The sequence below is a fragment of the Arachis hypogaea genome, chromosome 19, assembly GCF_003086295.3.
Source record: "Arachis hypogaea cultivar Tifrunner chromosome 19, arahy.Tifrunner.gnm2.J5K5, whole genome shotgun sequence".
NCBI lineage: Eukaryota > Viridiplantae > Streptophyta > Magnoliopsida > Fabales > Fabaceae > Arachis > Arachis hypogaea.
In genome coordinates this window covers 26,954,049-26,970,851 of record NC_092054.1, presented here as the reverse complement: position 1 = coordinate 26,970,851, position 16,803 = coordinate 26,954,049, and the positions used below count along the sequence as shown (strand labels likewise).

Below are 16,803 nucleotides of genomic sequence, written 5' to 3'. Positions count from 1 at the left end.
GATGTTAATTGTTGGTTGTATTGGATTTGTGTGGTTGATGATGATTATTGGGAATTGTTGGTGTTAATGAGTATTGATGATATGAGTTGTGGATGAGGGTTGTTGATATGGTTGTTGAGTTGCTAAATGTTGAGGTATGATGAATTATGATGAATGGATGAACTTTGGTTATGTTGATGAAAGTGTTGCATGGTAATTGATGATTTGGAATGGGTGATAAATGGCAATATTGATGTTAGTCGTTGGATATAGGAGATTGATATTGAAATTGATGATAGAATAATGATTGTGAATGTTTTGGTTGGAAAATTGTTTGTAATTTTATATGTTTGAGAATTGAGGTTGAGAATGTTGAAGTGTGATGGAAAAATTGGTGTGAATGATGAATGGTAATCCAAAGGGGTAAATTGTGTTGTAATTGGAAGTTTGATCTTATTTGGTTGGATGTGGTTTGTGAAAGTTGGTAAATTGAGATATGTGAATTGGGTTGGGTTTAGAGTTGTTGAATGGCTTAGAGGTTTTTGAGATTGAGAAATGGTTGAAGTAGTATTTGGTATAAATTTTGGGTTGTTATGGTGTGGGTGATATGTGATTGATTTGGTTTTGGAGTGAGATTGGTTAAAAAATTGAGGTTATGAGGTTTTAGGTAAAAATAGATTTTTGGTGAACTTTGTCTGATTATAACTTTTGCCTCGGTTTTCAAAATCTGTTGAATTTGGTTTAGAATTAAAGATTATTGAAAACCCTTTGATTTGATATAAAGTTTGTAAGATTTGGAATTTTGTAGAGGAAAGTTATGATCATTCAAAGATTGGTGTCAAAATCTAAAATTCTGCAGAGTTGCAGAATTTTGTGATTTCTGGTATGTGCGTACGCATAGCCTTGTGTGCACGCACACACCAATGGAGTTTTACAACCTGTGCGCACGCACACGTTGGGAAGGTAAGTCTGTTGGGGGCGCTAGCAAAGCTTGTGCGAGTGAACAGACTTGTGAATTTTTGTACCTGTGCGTACGCACACTTTAAAAATTTGCCTGAGTGTGCGCACGCACACCCCTGTGCATACGCACACCCCCTGTTTCAAAAATTTAAAACTTCTTTTCAACTATTTCACCTTCCCAGCAAGCTTGTAAGCCTCTGTAACACCATTTTAAGACTCTTGGGCTCAATTTTGGATATTGGAACATGGAAAAGGTCCTAGGAGGTTTAGTTTGGGTTTACTTTGAAAAGTTTGCAAATGGAGGTTTAGGTTTCTGATGTATGGATGATGAGTTGGGTTGAGAGAGAAGGAAGAGTGGTGAAATTGGTGATTACTGATAACGACTTGAGGAACTGATGAACTAATGAGTTTGGAATGGAAAGTTATGAATTGAGGATGGTTGTGACGAGTATGAGTAGAAGTGTGTTTAGAGGAGTGGCCTCTAAGATTGAATATGTAATTATGATATGCATTGTTCTCCGTCGTAGGGGCTGTGGCAGTTTCCCGCCTACGTTCGGATGTGAGAGTTGAAGCTGGGTTTCTCACTCACTCATATTTCTCGCAACCAGAGGAAGGTGGTAGGGCACGCTCCCTCGGAATATTTTTCTCTGAAAGGAGAAGGTGGTAGGGCACTCATCCCTCGGAATTATTCCTCCTAAAAATACGATTTCTCTCTGATTGCAAAGTGGTAGGGCACTAACCCACGGAAATCGTGCGGCAACCAGAGGAAGGTGGTAGGGCACGCTCCCTCAGAATATTTCCCTCTGAAAGGAGAAGGTAGTAGGGCACTCATCCCTCGGAATTATTCCTCCTTATGCACAATAGAGAGACTGATCTGGGAGTTGTCGACCGAATTTTCTGTCGGGTTTGGCAATAACCGACATGTGATATCACAGCCAATAGGACAGACATGCATCATCTGCATCTTCTATATGTTTGGTTGCTTTGATTACTTGAGTTTTCCTAATTGTATAATATGCCTATTTGCTTCTTGAATTACTTGCTGTAAATGAATACTATCTGTGTTTTCCTTGTTTGCATTATCTGTGTTTGTCTGGTGCTGAGGAGATTAGGTAGGCGGTGGCGATGGGATCGCACGGAGGTTAGGTTGGCGATGGCTGTGGAATACACGGTGTGATTAGTATTAGTTAGAATTCCCCCTAAGTTTAGATAACCCGATTATGGTTTAAGTTCTTTATTTATTTATTTGCGTTAGGCTTGAATATTCTGTTTTGCGATGTGAAGTTCTAGGATTGCCCTTGGCGTCCCGGAGCCTTACATCTTATATATTGGGCACTGTTACCATATTGAGAACATCTGGTTCTCATTCCATACTTTGTTGTTATTTTTCAAACGCAGGTTGCAAATCCACCTCGGTGAGATTACGGATATGGTGGCAGAGCGGAGTATGGTTGCTCCTTTGTTTAATTCTATTTTATTTTGTCGTAGATAGTCTCACATCTCTTTGTATATTTATCTTTGTTGCCTTAGAGGCTTTATTTCTAGAAACTTTGAGACATAGGTTGTATAAGCTATTTTAAACTTCAAAACTCTATCGTAGTCTGTTTGAGCTAGTCGGCCTAAACTCCGCAGGTAATGGCTAGTCTTCTTTTGTATAATATATATATATATATATATATATATATATATATATATATATTTACTTTGTTGATCTATTAATTAATACCTTGTACTTAATGAGCTTTATGGCTTATCCTTTCGTGCCGAATGTGTTTAGTTACCATGTACGAACGCTTCACGTATGTAATTCCGCATTATGCGACTTTGAGCTTTATTCCTTCATCGGGCTTCTAGATTATATTATTTCTTTCTATATAAATATGTATAAGCCCTATAATTGTCGTAACATTTGGTTAACCCTTGCTTTACGGCTAGAGGTAAGGCTTAGGTTAATTGGGGTGTTACACACTACAACATTTTGGGTCTATGGCCACGGTTTTTTTGGTCACGGTAAAAAACCGTGACCATAGACCCTCTATGGTCACGGTTTTTCAGCGTGACCAAAAAAAAAAGCTATGGTCACGGTTTTTTTGGAAAGGGTGACCATAGAGTATCTATGGTCACGGTTTTTTAAAAAAGGGTGGCCTAAAAGGGTCTATGGTCATGGTTTTGAGGGGTGACCTAAAGGGGTCTATGGTCATGGTTTTTTACAGTGACCAAAAAGGGTCTATAGTCACGGTTTTTCAAAAAAGGGTGACCTAAAAGGGTCTATGGTCACGGTTTTCGGGGGTGACCTAAAGGGGTCTATGGTCACGGTTTTGGGGGTGGCCTAAAAGGGTCTATGGTCACGGTTTTGGGGTGACCTTAAAGGGTCTATGGTCACGGTTTTTTATAGTGACCAAAAAGGGTCTATGGTCACGGTTTTTCAAAAAAGGGTGACCTAAAAGGGTCTATGGTCACGGTTTTGGGGGGTGACCTAAAAGGGTCTATGGTCATGGTTTTGGAGGTGGCCTAAAAGGGTCTATGGTCACGGTTTTAGGGGTGACCTAAAGGTGTCTATGGTCACGGTTTTTTACAGTGACCAAAAAGGGTCTATGGTCACGGTTTTTCGGAAGGGTGACCTAAAAGGGTCTATGGTCACGGTTTTGGGGGTGACCTAAAGGGGTCTATGGTCACGGTTTTGGGGGTGACCTAAAAGGGTCTATGGTCACGGTTTTAGGGGTGACCTAAAGGTGTCTATGGTCACGGTTTTTTACAGTGACCAAAAAGGGTCTGTGGTCACGGTTTTTCGGAAGGGTGACCTAAAAGGGTCTATGGTCACGGTTTTGGGGGGTGACCTAAAAGGGTCTATGGTCACGATTTTTTGAAAGGGTGACCTAAAAGGATCTATGGTCATGGTTTTGAGGGGTGATCTAAAATGGTCTATGATAACGATTTTGAGAGTTAATCTAAAAAGATCTATAGTCACAGTTTTAATCATTTGAATTTAAATTAATTAAGATTTTATATATTTTTTATAATTTTAAATATTTTATATATTTAAAATTTAAAAATTTTAATAATTAAAATTTAATAAAAATTTCATGTGATTAAAATATTAAAATTTTAAATCTAATTTTATATATAAAAAATTAAGTTGAAAGAATTAAAATTAAGAAAGAATTGTACAATCTAATTTAAGTAACTTTTATTATGAAAAAAAATTATGACTTATTTTATTAATATGAACTTCTTATTTTTAGAAATTAATCAATTAAGAATAATTAAATTAGTTTTATTAATATTTAGAGTTAAGTTAATTACAATTCTTATGTAATTTCTATAATTGGTTATTTCATATAATTGAAATTAAAATTCAGTACTAGAAATATTATATAATTTAATTTAAAAAATTTGTAATATGATTACTATTGCTGTTTGGCTGCTGCTAAGGTTTTCTACTATCACTGAGGTTGCTACTTTAATTCTGATGCACTTCGTCCCTGCCCCTGCTCACCGTTGTCGTTTGTTCTACCGCTGCTTTTGATTTTTGCAGACGCCAAAGCCTCTGCCACAGAGTATTGCTGTTGGAATCGCCGAAAACCCTTACTGTCTAGGCTAGCATTGTTGATCTATTCTGCCTTCCCCTGGTAGGATTGAATTATGTTCTGTGTCACTATCTTGTTTGCTGCTGCCTTGATGATAATCTGCTTCATTTTTTTTATTTTCTTGCGTCGCCATTGAAGAAGAGAGGGAGAAGAGAACGCAGGCCAGTGACTAGTTGTAAGATAAAAACCAAATTGAGCTTTAGGGTTTTATTAAGTTGTAATCTGATAACTTTAAATCTGATAGCTTTAATGTTTTAATGTACCCCTTCACTTTTTGCTTGCTGTGTTAGTTGTTTCTTGCTGGATTTATTTAACTTTTTTCTTTGCTGCTGGTTGCTGTGTATTTCAAATCTTGCTGCTATGTTGCTAGTTTATCATTTCTATCTTGGATGATTGTTCTTTCGGTGGATAGGACATTAACTGACATGATTTGATTGTTAACATTAATATTTACAGCAAAATATATAATATTACTTAGCATGTTTAGTGATAAATATCCAACTATCTTTATATTAAGCATAAGCCTAATCTAATTAATTAATTTCCAGCAAAATAAGGTTTATAGTTTCTATTTGGATATCATCTTGGGTTTGTGCTTTATAGTTTTTCCTTTGCATTCTTCCTTGACTTTGATTGGTAGTCCAGTTAACTTTTCAATATTGATCCTCTGTTTTTTGTTTTATCCAAAGTAGTTAATGAACCACTTGAAAGCATATATGTGGATCTTGGCTTTAGGGGAAATACCTTGGCAGAAGGTGAAACTAAAAATTTCAATACCATACTTAATTTGATGCATTCTTAAAAGTTTCAAATAATCTGATCTGGTTTGATTTGTTTATTTATTGTTGTGTGGTTTTGAATGAAGGTCTGGTGGTGAGCATATGTCTTGGTGGTGCGTTAATTAGAAGTCTATTCAGTGGCTGGATTGCTGATGCAGATGAGCATTGTAGGGCTTTCCAGAGTAAATTTTTGCATGAAATTTCTCATTCCAAATTTACCAAAGAAATATATATGGGGACTACTAAATCATTTTGATTTCACTCAATCAAAACACGTCACTTTATAAATGTCATGTAGATGATATGATATCACTATTTTTTGTCTTAATGATAGATTAGGAATTTTAATTTTATTTATTTTTCAGAGGTAATGCATCAACTTTATTTATGTGATTAGTATGTAAAAATTTTAAATATTTTTGTATCTATTTTCTTTGATTTTTCAAATAGCTCTGTGTTTTCCAAGATATTTTATAATTATTGATATGTAAAATCTTCAATTGCTAAATTGCAAATATTTTCTAGAACATGCTTGATTATGTCTCATTTTAAGACTGATTATTTTCAGGAAGTTTAAAATAGAAATTATTTTGTATTTTATATTAATTTAGGATTAATATTTGTTAATTGATTATTTTGTTTATCTACTCTTGAATGTTCTTTACAAGGAATTTTTTGTTTTGTTTTGTATACAAGATAATTTTTTTGGACTGGTAAAGACAAAAGGAGTTGAGTAGATGTTGTGACACCCTCTATAAGATGGGATGAGTTTTATAATGAGCTTGGTTATCTAAATGTATTATTTTGATGTGTTCTTTACTTTTTGATAAGAGACTTTATCCGATATTATATGTAATGGATAAATTACACCCTATTTTGATTAGTGTTGTAATGAATATCTAAATTTTAATGAAACTTCTATGATTTGGATTTATCAAATTTTTTATTTTTAGATTTATTTTGTGATTATCATCATTTTGGGATGTGATTATGCTTTAAAAAAATTAAAAATAGGATGACCATATATAAGCTAACCGTGACCATAGATAAGCTATGGCCACGGTGAAAACCGTGACCATAGATAAGGCTATGGTCACGGTCAAGGTGGGGTGACCATAGAGGCTATGGTCACGGCGAAAAATCGTGACCATAGCCTTAGTAGCTATGGTCACGGTTTTAGGTGGGGTGACCATAGAGGCTATGGTCACGGCCAAAACCGTGAACATAGATAAGGCTATGGTCACGGTTTTGATGAGGGGTGACCATAGAGGCTATGATCACGGCCAAAACCGTGACCATAGATAAGGCTATGGTCACAGTTTAATGAGGGGTGACCATAGCTAAGGCTATGGTCACGGTTTTTGGTGGGGTGACCATATAGGCTTTGGTCACGGCCAAAACCGTGACCATAGATAAGGCTATGGTCACGGTTTTTGGTGGGGTGACCATAGAGGCTTTGGTCACGGCCAAAACCGTGACCATAGATAAGGCTATGGTCACGGTTTTATGAAGGGGTGACCATAGAGGCTATGGTCACGGTGAAAACTGTGACCATAGGTAAGGCTATGGTCACGGTTTTATCACGTGACCATAGATTAACCTATGGTCACGGTAAAAAAACGTGGCCTAAAGTGCCAGAATTTGAACATTACAACCGTGACCATAGAAACCGTGACCATAGATAAAAAAACCGTGACCATAGGTCTATGGCCACGAGAGAATAGGCCACGGCAGAAAAACCGTGACCATAGGTCAAAAACCGTGACCATAGACCTATGGTCACCCTTTTCACTAGCTATGGTTACGGTTTTTCACCGTGACCATAGACCTTTTTTTTTTGTAGTGACAAAATGGCCATAGACATTATATAATCAAAGGATCGTGATTTTAAAGTGTTGATATTAGTCTCCCTTTAAGATAATTTATTTATATATTATTTGCTTTGAAAAATATACAAAATAATTTCTAAAAAAAATATTATCTATCATTGATATGTGTTAGTAATAGATTTTCTTCATATTATTTGTGAAATTGATTCTCTAATTCTGTTAATTATAGGATGCAATAGGTGATAGTGATATAGATGGAACTCACGTGTCAGTGATTATGTCTGCTAAAAACCAAATTCGATTTATTGGCAAAAAGAAAATTCCAACCCAAAATGTTATTGTTACATGTAATTTTGATATGAAATTTATTTTTACTCTGGTGGATTGGAAAAGGACAGGTTATGACACAAGAGTATTTTATACGCAATTGATACACAAGCATTCAGGCCTCTTATTCACCCTTGAAAGAGCCACACAAGCATGCACACAAGAAATTTTTAAAGAATTTAACAAACATAAATAAGATTGAAGTATTTAATTATTAGAAAGAAAAAGGCTCCGAATATTGAATAATTATCTGTTAATAACTTAATATCCAAAACTATCATGTGCACATTTGCTTGCCCAAATTCACTGCCATGTTTGTAACATATCCATATACTTCGAACTTCTCATAAGCATCATTTTGAGTCCAAATTGGCATTCCATTTTTAGACTCCTTTCTAGTCGTCTCGAATATACTTTGAACCACTGGTGGTAGCTCCGCCACATGGTTGATAAGCTTAATCTTATTTTTAGCTATCGTTCTCATCACGAACATTCTAACCTCCTCAAGTAGAGAGATGATAGGCTTGGCCCCTTGCTTTTTTAATTCGTGCATTAAATACCTCACATGCATTATTGCAAATGTTGTCAAATTTTGGGTATAAAACCCCGATTAAACGAAAATTAAATAAATAATTAATGAAATAATGGCCGTCGGGGCAAAAAAATCTAGAATCATAATTTAGAAATTTAAATGTGATATTTGGATCCGGAGAATTTTTTCGAGTGAAAAAATATACTTTTCTGCGAAAAATGCGTAAGGATGCGTATTGGAAATTTAACTGACAGTACTGGTTTAGACTGTCTGATACTGTGAGTGAGAAAAGAAATTATGAGTTTGAGAGATTAAGAAAGTAGAATTGATGATTTGGGAAAGTAAAAATAATTAAAATACGAATTAAAATACTAATCTTAAAGGTTTTGTCCCAAAGTTGGACCAACGGGTTAAATCGAGTGAACTGGACCCCAGTGAGCCCAAGCCCACATATATAAGCCTTCAAATTAATGCATTTCAGCATTATTCACCCCATTCTTGAGTGCTCCACGCTGAAAATAAGAGAAGGAGTGAAGAGAGTGTGAAAGCACTGAAACCCTAATCCCATTTGATCTTCAATCCACTATAACTTTCTCTCTGAAACTTCGATTAACGAGCCGTTTGCGGCTACACAAAACTCTTGTTGAGCTCTTCAACTCTCTCTAAGAAATGTGGTAAGCCTCTCGGGTATGCGAAATTGTTACTCTGAGGTTGTAAAATTTGTTGTTCGTTCTCTCCCTGGCAATGGCGCCAATAACTGGTGCACAATACCATGGTCCAAACATAACTTCACAACTTCGCACAACTAACCAGCAAGTGCACTGGGTCGTCCAAGTAATAAAACCTTACGTGAGTAAGGGTCGATCCCACGGAGATTGTTGGTATGAAGCAAGCTATGGTCATCTTGTATATCTCAGTCAGGCGGATATCAAATGGTTATGGAGTTTTCGAATAATAATAATAAATAAATAGAAAATAAAGATAGAAATACTTATGTATATCATTGGTGAGAATTTCAGATAAGCGTATAGAGATGCTTTCGTTCCTCTGACTCTCTGCTTTCCCGCTGTCTTCATCCAATCAGTCTTACCCCTTTCCATGGCAAGCTTTCTGTAAGGGCATCACCGTTGTCAATGGCTACATCCCATCCTCTCTTGTGAAAATGGTCCAAATGCTCTGTCACGGCATGGCTAATCATCTGGAGGTTCTCAATCATACTGGAATAGGATTCATCTCCTTTTGCGTCTGTCACTACGCCCAGCACTCGCGAGTTTGAAGTTCGTCACAGCCATCCCTTCCCGGATCCTACTCGGAATACCACAGACAATGTTTAGACTTTTCGGATCTCAGGAATGGCCATCCATGGGTTCTAACTTATACCACGAAGACACTAATAACTCGGACTCGGTCCCCTGTATTAGATATCCAAGAGATATTCATTCTAGCTTGTTTGCATGTAGAACGGAAGTGTTTGTCAGGCACGTGTTCATAAGTGAGAATGATGATGAGTGTCACATAATCATCACATTCATCATGTTCTTGGGAACGAATGGATATCTTAGAAGCGGAATAAGTTGAATTGAATGGAAAAATAGTAGTACTTTGCATTAAATCATGAGGAACAGCAGAGCTCCACACCTTAATCTATGGAGTGCAGAAACTCTACCGTTGAAAATACATAAGTGAAAGGTTCAGGCATGGCCGAATGGCCAGCCCCCAAACGTGATCAATAGATCAAATGATAATCCAAAGATCATCTAAAATCATAAGATTTCTAAAAGACTAGTAAAAAGTTCTATTTATACTAAACTAGTTACTAGGATTTACAGAAATAAGTAATTGATGCATAAATCCACTTCCGGGGCCCACTTGGTGTGTGCTTGGGCTGAGCTTGAAATTTACACGTGCAGAGGCTTCTTCTGGAGTTGAACGCCAAGTTGTAACGTGTTTTTGGCGTTCAACTCTGGTTCGTGACGTGTTTCTGGCGTTTAACTCCAGACTGCAGCGTAGAACTGGCATTCAACGCCCTTTTGCATCATCTAAACTCGGCCAAAGTATGAACTATTATATATTGCTGGAAAGCCCTGAATGTCTACTTTCCAACACAATTAGAAGCGCGCCATTTTGAGTTTTGTAGCTCCAGAAAATCCACTTTGAGTGCAAGGAGGTCAGAATCCAACAGCATCAGCAGTCCTTCTTCAACCTTTGAATCTGATTTTTGCTCAAGTTCCTCAATTTCAGCCAGAAAATACCTGAAATCACAGAAAAATACACAAACTCATAGTAAAGTCCATAAATGTGAATTTAACATAAAAACTAATAAAAATATCCCTAAAAGTAACTAGATCCTACTAAAAACATACTAAAAACAATGCCAAAAGGCGTATAAATTATCCACTCATCACAACACCAAACTTAAATTGTTGCTTGTCCCCAAGAAACTGAAAATCAAATAGGATAAAAAGAAGATAATATACTATAAATTCTAAACTATCAATGAAACATAGCTCCAATCAGATGAGCAGGACTTGTAGCTTTTTGCCTCTTGAATAGTTTTGGCATCTCACTTTATCCATTGAGGTTCAGAATGATTGGCATCTATAGGAACTCAGAGTTCAGATAGTGTTATTGATTCTCCTAGTTAAGTATGTTGATTCTTGAACACAGCTACTTTATGAGTCTTGGCCGTGGCCCTAAGCACTTTGTTTTCTAGTATTACCACCGGATACATAAATGCCACAGACACATAATTGGGTGAACTTTTTCAGATTGTGACTCAGCTTTGCTAAAGCCCCCAATTAGAGGTGTCCAGGGTTCTTAAGCACACTCTTCTTTTGCTTTGGACCTTGACTTTAACCGCTCAGTCTCAAATTTTCACTTGACACCTTCACGCCACAAGCACATGGTTAGGGACAGCTTGGTTTAGCCGCTTAGGCCAGGATTTTATTTCTTTAGGCCCTCCTATCCACTGATGCTCAAAGCCTTGGGATCCTTTTTATTACCCTTGCCTTTTGGTTTTAAGGGTTATTGGCTTTTTGCTCTTGCTTTTTGGTTTTAAGAGCTTTTGGCTTTTTCTGCTTGCTTTTTCTTTTTCTATATTTTTTTTATTTTTTTTGAATTTTTTTTCTGCAAGCTTTTGTATTCACTACTTTTTCTTGCTTCAAGAATCATTTTTATGATTTTTCAGATTATCAAATAACATGTCTCCTTGTCATCATTCTTTCAAGAGCCAACATATTTAACATTCATGAACAACAACTTCAAAAGACATATGTACTGTTCAAGCATTCATTCAGAAAACAAAAAGTATTGTCACCACATCAATATAATTAAACTAAGTTCAAGGATAAATTCGAAACTCATGTACTTCTTGTTCTTTTGAATTAAAACATTTTTCATTTAAGAGAGGTGATGGATTCATAGGACATTCATAACTTTAAGACAAAGTTACTAAATACTAATGATCATGTAATAAGACACAAACATGGATAAGCACTTAACATAAAGAAAACGAAAAACAGAGAATGTAAGAACAAGGAATGAGTCCACCTTAGTGATGGTGGCGTTTTCTCCTTGAGGAACCAATGATGTCCTTGAGCTCTTCTATCTCTCTTTCTTGTCTTTGTTGCTCCTCCCTCATTGCTTTTTGATCTTCTCTAATTTCATGAAGGATGATGGAGTGCTCTTGATGTTCCACCCTTAATTGTCCCATGTTGGAACTTAATTCTCCTAGAGAGGTGTTGATTTGCTCCCAAAAATTCTGTGGAGGAAAGTGCATCCCTTGAGGTATCTTAGGGATTTCTTGATGGTGAGCTTCCTCATGCGTTTCTTGAGCTCCATGAGTGGGCTCTCTCGTTTGCTCCATCCTTTTCTTAGTGATGGGTTTCTCTTCCTCAATGGGAATGTCTCCTTCTATGAAAGCTCCAGCTGAGTAACATAGATGGCAAATAAGATGAGGGAAAGCTAGCCTTGCCAAGGGGGAGGACTTTTCGGCTATTTTGTAGAGTTCAAGGGAGATGACTTCATGAACTTCTACTTTCTCACCAATCATGATGCTATGAATCATGATGGCCCAATCCACAGTAACTTCAGATCGGTTGCTAGTGGGGATGATGGAGCGTTGGATGAACTCCAACCATCCTCTAGCCACAGGCTTGAGGTCCAGTCTTCTAAGTTGAACTGGTTTGCCTTTTGAGTCAATCTTCCATTGAGCTCCTTCCACACATATGTTCGTGAGGACTTCGTCCAACCTTTGATCAAAATTGACCCTTCTAGTGTAGGGGCGTGCATCTCCTTGCATCATAGGCAAGTCAAACGCCAACCTCATATTTTCCGGACTAAAATCTAAGTATTTCCCCCGAACCATGGTGAGATAATTCTTTGGGTTTGGGTTCTTACTTTGATCATAGTTCTTAGTGATCCATGCATTGGCATAGAACTCTTGAACCATTAGGATGCCGACTTGTTGGATGGGGTTTGTTAGAACTTTCTAACCTCTTCTTTGGATTTCATGTCGGATCTCTGGATACTCATTTCTCTTGAGCTTGAAAGGGACCTCGGGGATCACCTTCTTCTTGGCCACAACATCATAGAAGTGGTCTTGATGAGCTTTAGAGATAAATCTTTCCATCTCCCATGACTCGGAGGTGGAAGCTTTTGTCTTCCCTTTCCCTTTTCTAGAGGATTCTCCGGTCTTGGGTGCCATCAATGGTAATGGAAAAACAAAAAGCTTATGCTTTTACCACACCAAACTTAGAATATTGCTCGCCCTCGAGCAAGAGAAGAAAGAATAGATGAAGAAGAAGAAGAAAATATGGAGGAGAGGAGGGAGAGGTGTATTCGGCCAAGAAGGGGAAAAGAGGGTTGTGTTGTGTGAAAATGAGGAAGAATGGAGGGCTTTATATAGGGATGGGAGGGGGGTTAGTTTCGGCCATATAGGGTGGGTTTGGGTGGAAAATTAATTTTGAATTTTGAAGGTAGGTGGAGTTTATGAGGTAGGTTTATGGGGAAGAGTGGATGGATGTGAGTGGTGAAGTGGTGATAGGGAAGAAAGATTGAGGTGATTGGTGAAGAGTTTTGGGGAAGAGTGTTTATTGGGAAGAGAGGATGAACATTGAGAAGAGGGAAGAGAGTGAGTGGTGGTAGGTGGGGATCCTGTGGAGTCCACAGATGCTGAGTTGATCCTGTGGGATCCACAGATCCTGAGGTGTCAAGGAGTTGCATCCCTGCACCAATTAGGCATGTAAAATGCCTTTGCATGTAATTATGGCATTTAAACGCCGAATTGATGCTTGTTCTGGGCGTTCAGCGCCCAGATGCAGCATATTTCTGGCGTTGAACGCCAGCTAGATGCTTGTTTCTGGCGTTCAGCGCCAGCTCTTCCTTAGTGTGCATTTCTGGCGTCTGAACGCCAGTATGCTGCTTGTTTCTGGCGTTCAACGCCAGATCCATGCTCTGTTCTGGCGTTGAACGCCAGCCAGATGCTCCTTACTGGCGTTTAAACGCCAGTAAGATCCTCCTCCAGGGTGTGATTTTTCTTCTGCTATTTTTGATTCCGTTTTCAATTTTTATATTTATTTTGTGACTCCACATGATCATGAACCTAATAAAACATGAAATAACAATAAAAATAAATTAAAATTAGATAAATAAAAATTGGGTTGCCTCCCAACAAGCGCTTCTTTAATGTCAATAGCTTGACAGTGGGCTCTCATGAAGCCTCACAGATGTTCAGAGTATTGTTGAGACTTACCAACACCAAACTTAGAGTTTGGATATGGGAGTTCAACACCAAACTTAGAGTTTGGTTGTGGCCTCCCAACACCAAACTTAGAGTTTAACTGTGGGGGCTCTGGTTGACTCTGTTTTGAGAGAAGCTTACTGTGCCTCTTTTCCATGTTTACAGAAGGATGTCCTTGAGTTTTAAACTCAAGGGAGTCCTCATTCAATTGAAGGACTAGTTCACCTCTGTTAACATCAATCACAGCTCTTGCTGTGGCTAGGAATGGTCTTCCAAGGATGATGGATTCATCCTCATCCTTCCCAGTATCTAGGATTATGAAATCAGCAGGGATGTAAAGGCCTTCAACCTTTACTAATATGTCCTCTACTTGTCCATAAGCCTGTTTTCTGGAATTGTCTGCCATCTCTAATGAGATTTTAGCAGCTTGTACCTCAAAGATTCCCAGTTTCTCCATTACAGAGAGTGGCATGAGGTTTATTCCTGACCCAAGATCACATAGAGCCTTCTCAAAGGTCATGGTGCCTATGGTACAAGGTATTAGGAACTTTCCAGGATCCTGTTTCTTCTGAGGCAATCTCAGTTGATCCAATGCATTTAGTTCATTGGTGAACAGGGGAGGTTCATCTCCCCAAATCTCTTTACCAAATAAATTGGCATTCAGCTTCATGATTGCACCAAGGAACTTGGCAACTTGCTCTTCAGTAACATCCTCATTCTCTTCAGAAGAAGAATACTCATCAGAGCTCATGAAGGGCGTAAGGAGGTTCAATGGAATCTCTATGGTCTCTAGATGAGCCTCAGAGTCCTTTGGTTCCTCAGAGGGAAACTCCTTATTGATCACTGGACGTCCCAGGAGGTCTTCCTCTTTGGGATTCACGTCCTCCCCTTCCTTCTTGGATTCGGCCATGATGGTTATATCAATGGCCTTGCACTCTCCTTTTGGATTTTTTTCTGTATTGCTTGGGAGAGCATTAGGAGGGGTTTCAGTGATCTTTTTACTCAGCTGGCCCACTTGTACCTCCAAATTTCTAATGGAGGACCTTGTTTCATTCATGAAACTCAGAGTGGCCTTAGATAGATCAGAGACTAAGTTTGCTAAATTAGAGGTATTTTGTTCAGAGTTCTCTGTCTGTTGCTGAGTGGATGATGGAAAAGGCTTGCTATTGCTAAACCTGCTTCTTCCACCATTATTAAAGCCTTGTTGAGGCTTTTGTTGATCCTTCCATGAGAGATTTGGGTGATTTCTCCATGAAGGATTATAGGTGTTTCCATATGGTTCACCCATGTAATTCACCACTGCTATTGCAGGGTTTTCAGGATCATAAGCTTCTTCTTCAGAAGATGCCTCTTGAGTATTGTTGGATGCAGCTTGCATTCCATTCAGACTCTGAGAAATCATATTGACTTGCTGAGTCAATATTTTATTCTGAGCCAATATGGCATTCAAAGTATCAATTTCAAGAACTCCCTTCTTCTGAGGCGTCCCATTACTCACAGGATTCCTCTCAGAAGTGTACATAAACTGGTTATTAGCAACCATGTCAATGAGTTCTTGAGCTTCTGCAGGCGTTTTCTTTAGGTGAATAGATCCACCTGCAGAAGTATCCAATGACATCTTAGCTAATTCAGACAGACCATCATAGAATATATCCAATATGGTCCATTCTGAAAGCATGTCAGAAGGATACTTTTTGGTCAGTTGCTTGTATCTCTCCCAAGCTTCATAGAGGGATTCACCTTCTTTCTGTCTGAAGGTTTGAACATCCACTCTAAGCTTACTAAGCTTTTGAGGAGGAAAGAACTTGGCTAAGAAAGCCGTGACCAGCTTATCCCAAGAGTTCAGGCTATCTTTAGGTTGAGAATCCAACCATATTCTAGCTCTGTCTCTTACAGCAAACGGGAAAAGCATGAGCGTGTAGACTTCAGGATCTACTCCATTAGTCTTAACAGTATCACAGATCTACAAGAATTCAGTTAAGAACTGAAAATGATCTTCAGATGGAAGTCCATGAAACTTGCAGTTTTGTTGCATCAGAGAAACTAATTGAGGTTTCAGCTCAAAATTGTTTGCTCCAATGGTAGGGATGGAGATGCTTCTTCCATGTAAATTGGAATTAGGTGCAGTAAAGTCACCAAGCATCCTCCTTGCATTATTATTATTTTCGGCTGCCATTTCCTCTTCCTGTTCGAAAATTTCTGTAAGGTTATCTCTGGATTATTGTATTTTAGCTTCTCTTAGTTTTCTCTTCAGAGTCCTTTCAGGTTCAGGGTCTGCTTCAACAAGAATGTTCTTGTCCTTGCTCCTGCTCATATGAAAAAGAGGGAATAGAAAAATAATAATAATAGGGATCCTTTTTACCCAGGTATAGAGGTTCCCCTGTGTGAGTAGAAGAAGAAAAGAATGTAATGTAAAGAAGGGAAGAAGAGAAAATTCGAACACAGATGGAAGAGGGGGTTCGAATTTGGGTGAGATGAAGTGTTAGTAGATGAATAAATAAATAGAAGGAGATGAGAGAGAAAGAGGATTTTCGAAAATAAAATTTTGAAAAGGGGTTAGTGATTTTCGAAAATTAGGAATGAAAGCAAATTAAAATTAAAAATTGAAACAATTAGTTAATTAAAAAGAATTTTTGAAAAAGAGGGAAGAGATTTTCGAAAATTAGAGAAAGAGAGTTAGTTAGGTAGTTTTGAAAAAGATGAGAAACAAACAAAAAGTCAATTAGTTAGTTGAAAAAGATTTGAAAATCAATTTTGAAAAGATAAGAAGATAAGAAGTTAGAAAAGGTATTTGAAAATCAAATTTTTGAAAAAGATCCGATTTTAAAAAAAAAGATATGATTAGAATTAGTTTTGAAAAAGATTTTATTTTTAAAATCACAATTAATGACTTGGTTCCCAAGAAATCACAAGATATGATTCTAGAACTTAAAGTTTGAATCTTTCTTAATAAGCAAGTAACAAACTTGAAATTTTTGAATCAAAACATTAATTGTTGATGATATTTTTGAAAATATGATAAAATTAAGAAAAAGATTTTGAAAATATTTTGAAAAAGATTTTTGAAATT

At 37.5% G+C, this 16,803-nt stretch overlaps 1 long non-coding RNA gene and 1 other non-coding gene across 2 annotated transcripts; both read left to right on the top strand.

Moving 5' to 3' along the window:
- Positions 1-4,334: 4,334 nt before the first annotated feature.
- LOC112777280 (uncharacterized) lies at positions 4,335-6,239 on the top strand. The gene is made up of 4 exons (XR_003816098.2): positions 4,335-4,568; positions 5,219-5,281; positions 5,392-5,472; positions 6,002-6,239. It is a non-coding gene; the product is annotated as an uncharacterized lncRNA (long non-coding RNA).
- A 9,166-nt stretch (positions 6,240-15,405) lies between these two features.
- Positions 15,406-15,513, top strand: LOC112781529 (small nucleolar RNA R71). Its single transcript, XR_003192303.1, has one exon. It is a non-coding gene; the product is annotated as a small nucleolar RNA R71 (small nucleolar RNA).
- Positions 15,514-16,803: the final 1,290 nt, after the last annotated feature.